Genomic DNA, 13,801 nt, shown 5'->3' with positions numbered 1-13,801 from the left:
TCATATAGAAAGTAACATATAGGCAAGAAATATATAACAGTCAGGAGGAAGTAAAAAGCTTGACTTATCTGCTTGGAGCCGCATTTAAAAGAGGCTGATTGCTTGGTTACTACTGCTATTGTTTCATCTGTTATGTTCTAGTATAGAACTTTTACTTTATGACATATGCGGCTGCTTGGGTCCGCATTAAAAGTTGTAAGAATAATGGTAGCCTCCGGTCTTGTAATGAAATCTGGGTTCGGGACACCCTAGAAAACATTAGAAAAAATCTATCTCTATATAGATATAAATATATATGTGTATACATATCTATATATACATATATTTATATTCACTTAAAAAACTATAGGTTTCAGGCCTTATATGGTTAGGAATTAGAATTTTAAAAACCTTGCAAATTGACTTAAAAAACCATAGGTTTCAGGCCTTATAAAGTTAGGAATTAGCATTTAAAAAACAATTGAAATTGCTCCTTTATCCACTGCTGATGATGTAACATATTACATCATTCATGACATGCTCAGTGACATCACTGATAACATCACTGATGACATCTCAAATGACATCACTGATGACATCACTGATGACATCTCATTTGACATCACTGATGACATCACTGATGGCATCATCCAGTGACTGTGTGTTTCTGTAAAGTTTAAATATGTTTTACATATTGAAGAATGAGTGGATGTATAAGTGTCTTGATGAAGGATTTAGTAGGTGCGTGACTGTCTGTATGAGTGAGTGATTAAATTTGTCTTACTAAATGCATGGGTTAGTGACTAAACTGTCTGAATGCGTGCATCAGTATGTCTGTTGTTGTGTAAGCTGCTGCTTGTGTTTATCAGTAGCTATATGAGTGGCTATATGGGTTGTTGATTGGTTGCCCAAGTATTTGAATGGGAGACTGAGTGTGTGTGTGGGTGGCTGGGAGGTCAGTGATGTCATGACTGATGTCACTGACTATGTCATGAGTGATGTAATATGTGAAGTCATTAGCAGTGCATTGCGGGCGCGCCAGTTATAGTGAGTACAACTAACTATAACATGGGAATTTCAATGGTTTTGTATGAGTAAATTGTCCAGCTAACTATAACATGTGTGAATCCTATGGTTTTTTCAATGAATTTGCAAGGTTTTTTAAATGCTAATTCCTAACTATAACGTGTGTGAAACCTATGGTTTTTTCAGTGAATTTGCAAGGGTTTTTTAAATGCTAATTCCTAACTATAACGTGTGTGAAACCTATGTTTTTTTTGTGAATTTGCAAAGTTTTTAAATGCTAACCCCTAAATAAAATATGTGTGAAAATCATACAACATCAAAACACTCAAACTGTTTTTTTTTTGTGTGCGCGCAACGTGCGCGCACCTCTTCACCTAGTTTGAAAAAACACAAAATGGTGGCTGAGGGGTGCGTGCACGGTGCGCTCACCTCGCGATTTTCTTTTTTTTAAATGTTTTTTTTGGCCCATCGAGTTCATTCAGGGACCTTGAGGGTCCTTAATGGGCCCCCTGAGAAAACCAATGGGGGCCGGGAGTCTCCACCCTGCCCCTTTCCATGTTCTGCCCCTTTGTTTTCTATAATATGTTGACTCGCACTGACAAAATGGCGGTCAACATTTTCTGATTTCCTCCGAATCGAATGTTGACAGACGTCAAACAGCAAATCAGAATTCCGCTCGTGCACAGGGGTGGGCGCACCCGTGCGTGCTTATAGATATATAATTGATTTCAACTTTAATTTTCTCAGCAACTACTGAAGGGATTTACACCATTTAAAGAAAAGTGTAATCTGCGAATCAGACTCTACCTTTTTGCCAAATTTCTTATAATTCCATTAAGCCGTTCGGGCTGTAGCGGTGTCTAATCGTCGTTTCCCATTGGGAAAACACGTTTTGGGACCCCCCTTTTATCTCAGCCCCCACTTGACGCATCCCCCCCAAACTTTAAGAGACTGAGCGGAGCAAAGCGGGCCATCCTCTTTGAGAAATTCACAAAGATTCGTCCACCGGCGCTAACGTTATTCCCAATAGAATGTTGCGGATTTCCTATGGAAACTAGGTCCTAACTATAACTACCTACTGGCGACCGCCAGTAGGTAATATATACATTACCTACTGGCGGTCGCCAGTAGGTATATATAGTTAGGATTTTTTCTCTATGGGTTTTTTGAAAATTCTATGTCTAATAACTTTGGCGTTTGTGGACGGAATTGGCTGAAATTTTCAGGAAAATGGCACATTTTGTTTCTGAGCAGCCCCTGAAAATTTTGGGGGGGGTTCGTCAAGGGGGGGCCGAGAAAAAAGGGGGGTCCCAAAACGTGTTTTTAACATTGAGTTTTCCATAGGGCGGTTGGCCTCACTTTTAGCCCGAACGGCTGAATGGATTTGCACGAAACTTGGCAAAATTGTAGGGACTGGTAGCCCGATGTGCCTTTTGTAGGTCTCAATATATGTGCTCCAGTGGATTTTGAGAAATTAACGTTTAAAAAAAGATATATATCTGTAACAGCGGACCGGGCAGCGCTCTGGTTCGCGGACTTTTCGCGCAACGGAGCTTTGTGAAGCGAAGCTGATTGGTTCTCCGGCGTCTGTCAACATTCCAAACAGTCCGTAGCGGCCGCCATCTTGTCTCTCGGTAGGATCGAGAGACAAGAGGAGGTCAAAACAAAGGGCGAAATAACTATAAGGGGGCATAGTAGATCCTCGCTGACCCCCTAGGTTTGATGTGGAGGTTTTAAAAGGGCCCCGCGGGGCAAAAAAAAATAATAATAATAATAATCGAACGGCTGAATGGATTTGCACGAAACTTGGCAAAATATTAGGGACTGGTAGCCCGATGTGCCTTTGCTAGGTCTCAATATATGTGCTCCAGTGGATTTTGAGAAATTAACGTTCAAAAAAAGATATATATCTGTAACAGCGCTCCGCTTCGCGTAACAGAGGTTTGCGAAGCTGATTGGTCATTCTGTCACTGGGCTATAGTTGGGCTACATCTGGCTGATATTTGGGCTACATTTGTTTTTTTGTGTGTCTGGCGGCCATCTTTGGGCTACATTGGGCTACATTGGGCTTCATTGGGCTACATTCGGCTAATTAGCAAATAGCTCATCGCAAACTAGGAATGGTAAAGAATCGCTATTTATTCCTATTTAGGAAATGCAAAAAACTTTGATGATACATATGGCGGTTCATCTCTAACAAGATAAGAAGCATAGGGATACATTTATGATGACTGGCGCATCACCAGGGATGTGTTAGTCATTCTGTGCCGCTGTTCCGTCACCTATGGTGTGCTGCATTTACAATGCGGCGCATCATGGGGCAAAAACAGCACAGATGCGTGATGTATCTGTGCCGTAAAGGTGGCGCATTGCTGGAGTTGTATCGCAAGTGTGATGAAGCTCCAGCAAGGGTCGGGGGTGCCCCTGTCGCAGGGTTTCTGTTCTCACACAGAACTGTGGACAGAGGATTGGAACCTCGGCGAATGCATTGCTGGAGTTGTATCGCAAGTGTGATGAAGCTCCAGCAAGGGTCGGGGGTGCCCCTGTCGCAGGGTTTCTGTTCTCACACAGAACTGTGGACAGAGGATTGGAACCTCGGCGAATTAGGGTGTCCCAAAACTCACGTTAGTAATCAAAAACTCCTTAGCAAGCTAGGTACAGTGTCACATTGGATATAACAAACTCTCAATGTTTAGACAATCCAGAATATGAACTTATAGTACCTCAGGATACGTGGAACTCATGAACAGTCGGTCGTTATAGATTTCTTAGAAACCAGAACATGGAGTTAAGAAGAACAGATGTGTATTTGAAATGTTTATTTACTAATGCCGTCTTCTCAGGCGTAGTACCTTAGATAATAAAAGTACACATATTATCAGTAGCAAAATTACCAGCATAGTTACTAGTACATAAAAAGCGAATGGTGACAGTATGTTAACATGCTGTAAATGAATAAGAGTTAGCAACACTTATAAGCAGCCGCGGGCCGTGGAGGGAGTTACGGTGGGGCAGGGAGGCGGGGAGGGGGAGGGGCAAGGTAGAGAGGGCTCCACCCTGCTTCTCCCCCTCCCCGCCTCCCTGCCCCATCGTAACTCCCTCCACGGCCCGCGGCTGCTTATATCTCACCCTCCCTAATACACATATTATATTATTTGCTAAGAAGGTCTCTTTGTGTTGGTTTAGGGCGTGCCCATACTTTAGTGTCTTAGATTTGAAGGAATCACATCAGCATACACCAGCTCTCTCTTCATGTGAACCGCATCAACTGTTGTGTATGTGTGTTCGGCAAAGCAATATAAAACCCGCCTCATGCCCAGAATTGGCAGAAGTTGCACTTATGTTATGAGTATGAAGTCGTGGAGATCAGACCTCATAACAATTCTGTATCGTGTTGTTCTTGAAACTTTAGCACTCGCTGTACAGATATAGTTTAACAAGTAAAGGAGATAGTAGACCAATAACATATTATTCTCATGTAAACCACGATGAACTACTAGGTGGAAAGCTAAAGCAACAACTAAGTGTCGTGTGCAGAAGTTGCAAAAAAGGAAAAATGGCGTTTAAACCGGTAATGAGCCCATGCTAACTTAACACGGTGTAAAGATATCCAGGACCTAGATGACACCTCCTCATGATCCGGAAACGAACTGAATAAGATAATAGAAGTGCCATCTCATGAGAGCAGATTGCAAGTTTATATGTGGACGGTCCGCAAGGTAAAGCATTAAAAACTAGGAAAATTTAATGCTAAAGAAAAATAAAACAGCCAAGTACTTTATCGAGTCTTAAGCCAATAGGCAAGGTAAATAATAAAAACTTGACAAATAAGTCAATGAATTGTCAATGAAATGCTAGTACTCAGCATATCAAACATGAAAAAGGTCTATGACATAACTGTGTATGCAAAATAAGCTGCAACAGCCTCCAATAGGAAGTCACCGTCTTCATCCGAAAACAGTTCAGCCATCCAATTTAAAAGCGGAAAAGAACATACGTGCTCTCCCAGCACCGGATCCTCTATCACCATCAGAGGACAGCTCGGTGGGTTTTCAAGAAAGCTCTGTTCCAAGAAAGACTGTGCTGCCGCCAGTAAATTCCAGGGACCAAGTAGTCCATGCATCAATGCCACAGCCATAATCCTTTCGCCAGGACAAACCAACTCGTGAGTAATGATAGGAGTCATCAGCTGATTAAAGTCGACGTCAGGAGAAACCGGTCCGCAGAGACACAAATCAATGGCCCAATCGAAATCACAGGTCAGGCAGTGAAATACAGGCTGGACACAGGTGAAGTAGGAGAATCGAAAAGATAATCCATATGCCGTGCTTAATATCGCCAACGGCATTGTGCCATAATATTCTAGCATGCGATTGCGGAACAGTGTCAGCAGCTGCAGGGTGGGAGGTTGCATAGGAGGGACATCCATATTTAAAAATGTAAAAAAGCACAAGAGCGTCCGCTGGTAATGCAAGTAAAAATGCCAATCCACGAACCAGAGTGCAGAAAATAGAATGAAAGGAAGCAGGGATGACTCCAAAGATTTTCTCAAATGAAGTCACGAGACCACTGGTAACAACTTTAAAAAAGTGCGCCAGGGACTTTGTGGAGGATGCGTTAAAGATAGTCGGAAACATGTTGCTGAAATTGAAAGGCAAATGTTAATTGAAAAAGGTTTTGCACCTCTGTATGGGTGTTCGCTATGTGAAGTACGAAAGTTTCACGGGCCGAACTCAAGGCCACCTCTCTCTGAGACAAAAGAGCTCTTATTCTTGCCATGCCGTTGAAACGTGTCTCAAGGTTGGTATTTGTGGCCAGATTGAAAACTCCCTATGTTCATGTGTGGGAGGAAATAGAACATTTCTGCAGCAAATAACCCGTTCACTTACTGTTACGATAAAAGGAATACTTTTAATTAACTCAGAACAATCTTCATTATTGAGCATCAAATAACTACCATTTTCCAACAACTTGAACGTGGGGATGATAGCAGGAACTGGCGTGCCTTGCAACACGCAAGCCATATTTGGTCGGTGTTTGTTGCATGAACCGTGTAACTGTATGTGCCTACACATTAGTGAATGATCTGGCGTCTCAGTGCATTCCTCTCCATTCAGATAAACTTCTTGATCATCTTTGAAACATCTGTATGTGTATGGAAGCGACCAGACCTCATGAAGAAAAGCACTACCTAAAGGTTCATAACGACCTATTGGTATATATTTCATACAATTTGAAAACTTATATAAAGCAAAAGGCAGCGTTATTAAACCGTGGATAAGGCATGTTGCCAAAAAACCCGCAATCCTCTGCTGATGATGTCACTGAGCATGTCATGCAGTGGATTACGGGTAATGGTATCTCTAGTTTACTCCCTTATAGCTGTCTTTCTTTTAACATAAGTGTCTGTTTACTTCCCTTATACTTACTGTTTTTGGTTCGCTTCCGGTTCGCGTACTGGGAAGCGAACTAAGAGAAATAGAGGTTGGCACAGTTCCAAATATTGTACCAATTTTTTAATAACGGGGAGGTAGTTCTGAAAAGAACTTTTTTTTTTATTTTTCTGAACATTTTTTTACTGTTTTTGAATTTTTCGGAACAGTTTTATATTTTTTTGGGTTTTTCTTGGAGGGGGCAATGAAAACGATTCATTGTAAAGGGCTCAACAGGAGCAACAAAACAAAAAAAAGAAGTATTTATTATTTTGGGCGTTTCGGACAAACTTGCATATGATAGTCAATAGCTCTGTTGATCAGAGTGATGCTTTTTTCTCCGTAGGAAATGAATCCATCGCAAAATGCGCAGATGTGTTTTACATCACCAAATCTCATTTGTATATTTGGCACCATCTCCCTGCCCTCTGGTCCCGTTACTTCCGGTACAACAGATCTTCTGGCCATAATAGGGAGATTATCTAGGTCGTTCCGAAACTGTGCAGCACTGTAGTTGTTAGGATGCCACCTAGTCATATGGCGATGCATTGTGTAGTTTCCGAAGCTGTATTTTTTGTCGGTTCCTCTGGACAGTCTATCTTGACATATAAGGCAAAATACGTATCTTGCATTTACCTTTTTCTGACCTTTGGGAATTTTAAAGAATTGCCAAATGAAGTTTTCTTTCCGGCGAGACGTCCTGGGCTGCTCAGGCAAAAACTGCCTCTCTTCGTGCTCTTCCTCCTGGTCTTGTTCTTCTTCTTCTTGCTGAATTATAACTTCAGCAGGTGGTCCTCTCTTCCTTGGAGGTGGTGGAGGTGGTGGGGAAGCACCAGCTGAAGCTACTAAAGAAGCCATTGCTCAGTTATCACAAAGGGTCTTTCTCTCACAATGATGAAAGTCAGAGTGAGGAAAGAAGGAGGGATTTTCATCATTTGGGAAAAACAAGAGTTCTTAACCAATGAAAAGTGTTCATTTTAGATTATATGACCTAGTCTTACATCATTAGGAAACCAAAAGTGAAATGAACCAATGAAAAGTGTTATTACCAAGTCACATGACCTGCTGTGTTTACATTAAGCGCTTTGCAGGGCCTCACGGTTTGCTTCCAGAAACCTGCGCTTTGCGACTCGCTTCGCGTACCAGTTCGCTAACGTAGCACGTCATATGACGTATCACGCGACAACGTGAAACGTCATGCGGACGGGAGGCGTCACGATGTTGTTTTCTAACGCGGCAGTTGCGGTAAAGAAACGTTTACCGGCTCGCGGTCTATTTCGCGGCATCAAGGTCAGCTAACGGGAAGCTTCCCGATTCGCGAAGCGGGAACGAAGAAAAAAAATATTTTAAAAAAAAAATTATTCATAAACATATAAAATATATTTTGGGATTTAAAGAAGAATACATTTTACAGCTACAGATATTAGCTGTTAAAAAACCAATGAAATTCACTGAAAAAACCATAGGTTATAGACCATATATAGTTAGGAATTAGCATTTACAAAACCTTGACTATATATGGTCTATAACCTATGGTTTTTTCAGTGAATTTTCAAGGTTTTGTAAATGCTAATTCCTAACTATATATGGTCTATAACCTATGGTTTTTTCAGTGAATATATATATCTATTCACTGAAAAAACCATGGGTTATAGACCATATATAGTTAGGAATTAGCATTTACAAAACCTTATTTTACTCACACAAAACCATTGAAATTCCATATATAGTTAGTTGCACGAACTATATATCGCGCACCCGCAATCCACTGCTGATGATGTCACATATTACATCATTCATGACATGGTCAGTGACATCCCTGATGACATCACTGATGACATCTCAAATGACATCACTGATGACATCACTGATGACATCATCCAGTGACTGTGTGTTTCTGTAAAGTTTAAATATGTTTTACATATTGAAGAATGAGTAGATGTAGAAGTGTCTGGATGAAGGATTTAGTAGGTGCGTGACTGACTGTATGAGTGAGTGATTAAATGTGTCTCACTGAGTGCATGGGTTAGTGACTAAACTGTCTTAATTTGTGCATCATTATGTCTGTTGTTCTGTAAACTGCTGCATGTTTTGATCAGTAGCTATATGAGTAACTATATGGGTTATTGATTGATTGTCCAAGTATTTGTATGGGAGACTGAGTGTGTGTGTGGCTGGCTGGGAGATGTGTGACTCTGTGCAGATCAATGTGTTCTTGTATCAATGATTGTATAAGAGAGTAAGTATGTATTAGTATATGTTTGAACATGTAAGGTACTCTATGTTTAACTGTATAGATTAGAAAATGGAAGTGTGATTGATTCTTTACAGGACTGACTAGGTGTGTGAGTAACTCCATGGATGAGTGGCAGAGTGTGAGTGTCTGTATAGGTGTATGATAGTGTTGTAAAGATGAGTGATTGTATGTATGAATGATTGTATGGGTGAATGAGTGAATGTGTGTGTAGACGTAGGAATCAGTGAGTGCGTATGTAGTAACTAGTATTGGTGTGTCAATGGTTTAAAAAATTATATTCTGTATTTAACACTGGGTGTAACAGAGGTTATATTAAAGTGTGAGGAGATGCATTGTATTGTCACATGAATGATATCATCAGTGATGTGACCATTGATGTCAAATGAGATGTCATCAGTGATGTCATCAGTGATGTCATTTGAGATGTCATCAGTGATGTCATCAGTGATGTCATTTGAGATGTTATCAGTGATGTCATTTGAGATGTCATCAGTGATGTCATCAGTGATGTCATTTGAGATGTCATCAGTGATGTCATCAGTGATGTCATTTGAGATGTCATCAGTGATGTCACTGACCATGTCATGAATGATGTAATATGTGACATCATCAGCAGTGGATTGCGGGTGCGCGATATATAGTTAGTGCAACTAACTATATATGGAATTTCAATGGTTTTGTGTGAGTAAAATAAGGTTTTGTAAATGCTAATTCCTAACTATATATGGTCTATAACCCATGTTTTTTTCAGTGAATTTTCAAGGTTTTGTAAATGCTAATTCCTAACTATATATGGTCTATAACCTATGTTTTTTTCAGTGAATTTCAATGGTTTTTTATTAGCAAATATCAAAAGCTTTAAAATGTCAAGTACGTGGTAGGTAAAAACATTTTCGTGTTTATGCACGCTGATGTGCTTTGAACGCTGCCCCCCCCCCTCTTTTCTTTTAGGAGTATTCTCTCTTTGCAGATAATGAAGGGTAGGTAACGCAGGCCTTTGCCCCCGTTGGAATCAGTCGTGCCTGCTTCCCTCTCCATTTGATTGATTGTTATCCAAGCATTTACTGTTTTGGAATTGGTTCTCTTTGGTTCATTCTCTATTTACAAACAAGCACAGAGTCGCAATACTCTGTTTAGTCTTTGCAGATAGTGAAAAATCGTTAGAAAAAACAAAAGGAATCAAGCAAAATCAGTAGGCCACTAATGGGATCTCTTTTTAACCTCGCTAAAATAGAAACATTAGGAACCACCCCTCATGAGAAATATGAAACTAGTGAGAGGAACCGAGCTCGATGCCATGATGGCTGCAAGACAGCTCGGCTCCGCCGCCCACCCCGCCCAAAATAACGACAAACCCTATGCAAATATTATAAATATATACAACACACCAGCAAAGTAACAGGGTAAAACGTTTTATTAAATAACTATTTACATGGCAGCCTGCTGCAACATCGATCCAAATGCATGCCGCCGTTCCTGGGTTTTCTCCCCGACTACTCTGCGGCCTACGAGATGGAGAGGCCGGGGCGTTGACTAGGCGGGGCCTCCGGCCGCAACCACAGCACCAACGATCGCTGCTGACGGAGGGGAGACTTGCCGGTGAGACCACTGATCTGAAGAACCGCTGCCTGCGGTGCCTCCCTGAGCCGCTTGACGGAGGCCCCCGAGGGGCGGTGTGGTGGAGCGGACTCGGAGGGGGCGCTTGGCTCCTGCCCCCTCCCCAAGTCTTGTTGCCCTGGTGTGGCCTGAGATCGCCCCCGACATAGGCGGCCGGCTCCCGGGGTCAGGCGGAACTGTTTGCCTTTTGGTGACTCTTCCATTCTGGACCTTGTCCCACAATCCGTTTGACCTGAAGACACTTCCTGCGGTGCCCTGGTCCGACCATCACATATACCTGCGCCAGGAGACGGCGTGGGGTGCACTGGAAGGGAGAGGCGGCGCGAACGAGCCTCCCCCACCTCCCCAGGTGGAGGTTTCTCAGCTGCACCCCAGCACTTCACTCGGCCAGCTGAATTGCGCCCGCTCTTGCAGCACAGTGCCTCGCTCGGCCAGCTGAGTTGTGCCTGCTCTTGCTATTACAGCGTCTCACCCGCCATCCGCCTGAATTGCACCCACTCTTGCGGTACAGCGACAGGCGGCTGCCACGGAGCTCACGAAATGGCGGTCGGCTCCACAGACTTGGGCCTGGCCTGCAAGGATGGCTCTGGGCAACCCTGGAACTCGGACGCTTGACTGCTAGGGCATGGGCCCCATTCCCAAAAGCGTCCCCTCAGCCTTGAAGATTCTACAAGAGTCACCGGGGCCCCCGACTCCCGCAGACTTCCGGTGGGGAGCGACTGCCATGATTGCTCGCGGAATGGCCACGACGTAGCCACGGGGTGCTCTCATGCTGACGCCAGCTTCAGTCTGAAACATCCAGAAACACTGTAGACTACCAATTCGATCAGTTCCGGTGGAGACCCAACGTGACCCGGTAGAGAAGAACTTGCCCTCCCCTCTTTGACTGATGGTTCTTGTTGCCTGTCCCTTCTGTTGTCATTTAACGGAACTTTTTGGACTGCTGAAAGGGGTTCTGTTCCGACCGCTGGTTGGTGGAGACATTTTGACTATATTCTGGACCTGCCCGGCCTCGCCCAAAATGGCGTCGGTATAAATGAGACTCGCAACTACTTGATGTGTACTGGTTGCTCAGCCTTGATATCACGAGATATGTATGCAGTTTTGGAGCACATGGCGGGCGGGGACGGGTACTGATTGAACATTTGCACATCCCTATTGATATTAAGTTCTGATGTATTATTCATTACTGTACTATTGAAAGTTCGAATTAACGTTACTCATGGTACTTGCCCGCAAATGTATATCTAGATAATTTCATTGTAACTGGTCCTGTCGTACTTTCATTATAAAATTAACGTCCACCGATTCCGCAACTGTTAGACACCTTAATTCCTGCAACCTAATGGACCGCCCGTTACGTTTTTCTACAGTGTAAAGGTCCCCTCATCATATACGATTCCAGTTTGCTCCGTGGCCGGCCCACGTGGTTGTAGGCCCGTATTTGTATACTGACATTTTTGCAAAAAAGAGTTTTCGAAGGAAGTATGGTATCAGCGTCATAACAATCATCTAGGTTGGTAGGATTTTAGAATAATGGCTGTTATTCCCAAACAATAGAAGACAGATAATGCAGACCCTTTGCCTGAATTTTGGATTGATTGAAATTTGTATCCGTCACACCTGCCCTTTTTCCAGAATTGTTAGAAAATGGTCGACCGTAGCTTAAGGTATCTGCCGAATGTACGGTGTGGTATTTTGTCCCATAAAATAAGACTAATTGAGAAACAAATACACGAAGAGTGAACTCGAATTTAGAGACAAACAAAATGAAACATTTTTTGGCATCATAAGAAGGGGAGGATATGTTACACAGAAAAATAATGCGAAAGGGATAGCCAAGATCTGTTGTATCACACGTTCCTGCAGCTAGTCTGATACATGGTAAGTAGAAGCTTTTTCGTGTTTGCGCGCGCTGACATCCTCTGAATGCTGTATCCCCCCCCTTTCTTTTCTCCTCTGTAGGTTACATCGGAGTTCCGACTGAAGAATGGAGTGGACATGGACCGCACCGTGCTCCATGTAGGGAAATACATAGACAAGCGCTGTGAGATATTGCATGGAGTGCAGACCATCACTGTGAACGTGAAAAATTGTATGGTGTGACTGTGCGTACATGCCCTGATTGTATGGTATGAATGTGTATGTATTCCATATGCCCGGCCGATAAACGTTCTGTTTGCGCAACTGCCGCGTTAGAAAACAACATCGTGATGCGTCACGTAACCGCGACGTATCGCGTTGTCGTGTAAAGCGTCATATGACGCACCGCGTTAGCGCACCCGGAAGTGCTCCGGTGCGCGAGGCGCGAAGCGCAGCTTCCCGGAAGCGATCGGGGGCGCGGCGCGGAGCGGAGCGCGTAACGTAAGCATAACAGGTCATGTGACTTGTTAATAAAACTTTTCATTGGTTCATTTCACTTTTGGGTTCCTAATGATGTAAGGCTAGGTCATGTGACCTAAAAATAACACTTTTCATTGGTTTAGAACTATTTTTTGTCCCAAATGATGAAAACCCCTCCTTGTTTCCTCACTCTGACTTTCATCTTTGTGAGAGGAAGACCTTTTTTCATCACTTAGCAATGGCAAGTGTTGTAGCTTCAGCTGGTGCATCCCCACCACCACCACCACCTCCTAGGAAGAGAGTACCACCTCCTCAGGTGGTGGTTGAGCAAGAGGTGCCCCCCCCCACCTTCTTGTTGCCTGATTCGGCCAGCTCAATCGATCGAGCATGAGACTCTGTTGTGATCTGAAGAACCGCTGCCTGCGGTGCCTCCCAGAACCGCTTGACGGAGGCCCCCGAGGGGCGGTGTGGTGGCGCGGACTGGGAGGGGGCGCTTGGCTCCTGCCCCCTCCCTAAGTCTCGCTCGGCCAGCTGAGTTGCGCCCACTCTTGCGGCCTACGACATGGAGAGGCCGGGGCGTTGACTAGGCGGGGCCTTCGGCCGCAACCACAGCGCCAACGATCACTGCTGACGGAGGGGAGCCTTGCCGGTGAGAGCCACTGATCTGAAGAACCGCTGCCTGCGGTGCCTCCCTGAACTGCTTGATGGAGGCCCCCGAGGGGCGGTGTGGTGGCGCGGACTGGGAGGGGGCGCATGGCTCCTGCCCCCTCCCCAAGTCTCGCTCGGCCAGCTGAGTTGCGCCCACTCTTGCAGCCTACGACATGGAGAGGCCGGGGCGTTGACTAGGCGGGGCCTCCGGCCGCAACCACAGCGCCAACGATCGCTGCTGACGGAGGGGAGCCTTGCCGGTGAGAGCCACTGATCTGAAGAACCGCTGCCTGCGGTGCCTCCCTGAACCGCATGACGGAGGCCCCAGAGGGGCGGTGTGGTGGCGCGGACTGGGAGGGGGCGCTTGGCTCCTGCCCCCTCCCCAAGTCTCGCTCGCCCAGCTGAGTTGCGCCCACTCTTGCGGCCTATGACATGAAGAGGCCGGGGCGTTGACTAGGCGGGGCCTCCGGCCGCAACCACAGCGCCAACGATCGCTGCT

General features: G+C 44.5%; 1 protein-coding gene across 1 annotated transcript in view; it reads left to right on the top strand.

Annotated features, from left to right (window-relative positions):
* LOC144752106 (nicotinamide N-methyltransferase-like) overlaps positions 1-13,801 on the top strand; it is a 93,225-nt gene that overhangs the window by 61,295 nt on the left and 18,129 nt on the right. The gene's annotated exons all lie outside the window — the stretch shown is intronic.

The sequence above is a fragment of the Lissotriton helveticus genome, chromosome 4_2 (genome assembly GCF_964261635.1).
Source record: "Lissotriton helveticus chromosome 4_2, aLisHel1.1, whole genome shotgun sequence".
Classification (NCBI taxonomy): domain Eukaryota; kingdom Metazoa; phylum Chordata; class Amphibia; order Caudata; family Salamandridae; genus Lissotriton; species Lissotriton helveticus.
Note: the sequence above shows the minus strand (reverse complement) of the source record. Positions and strands in the feature narration are given on the sequence as shown.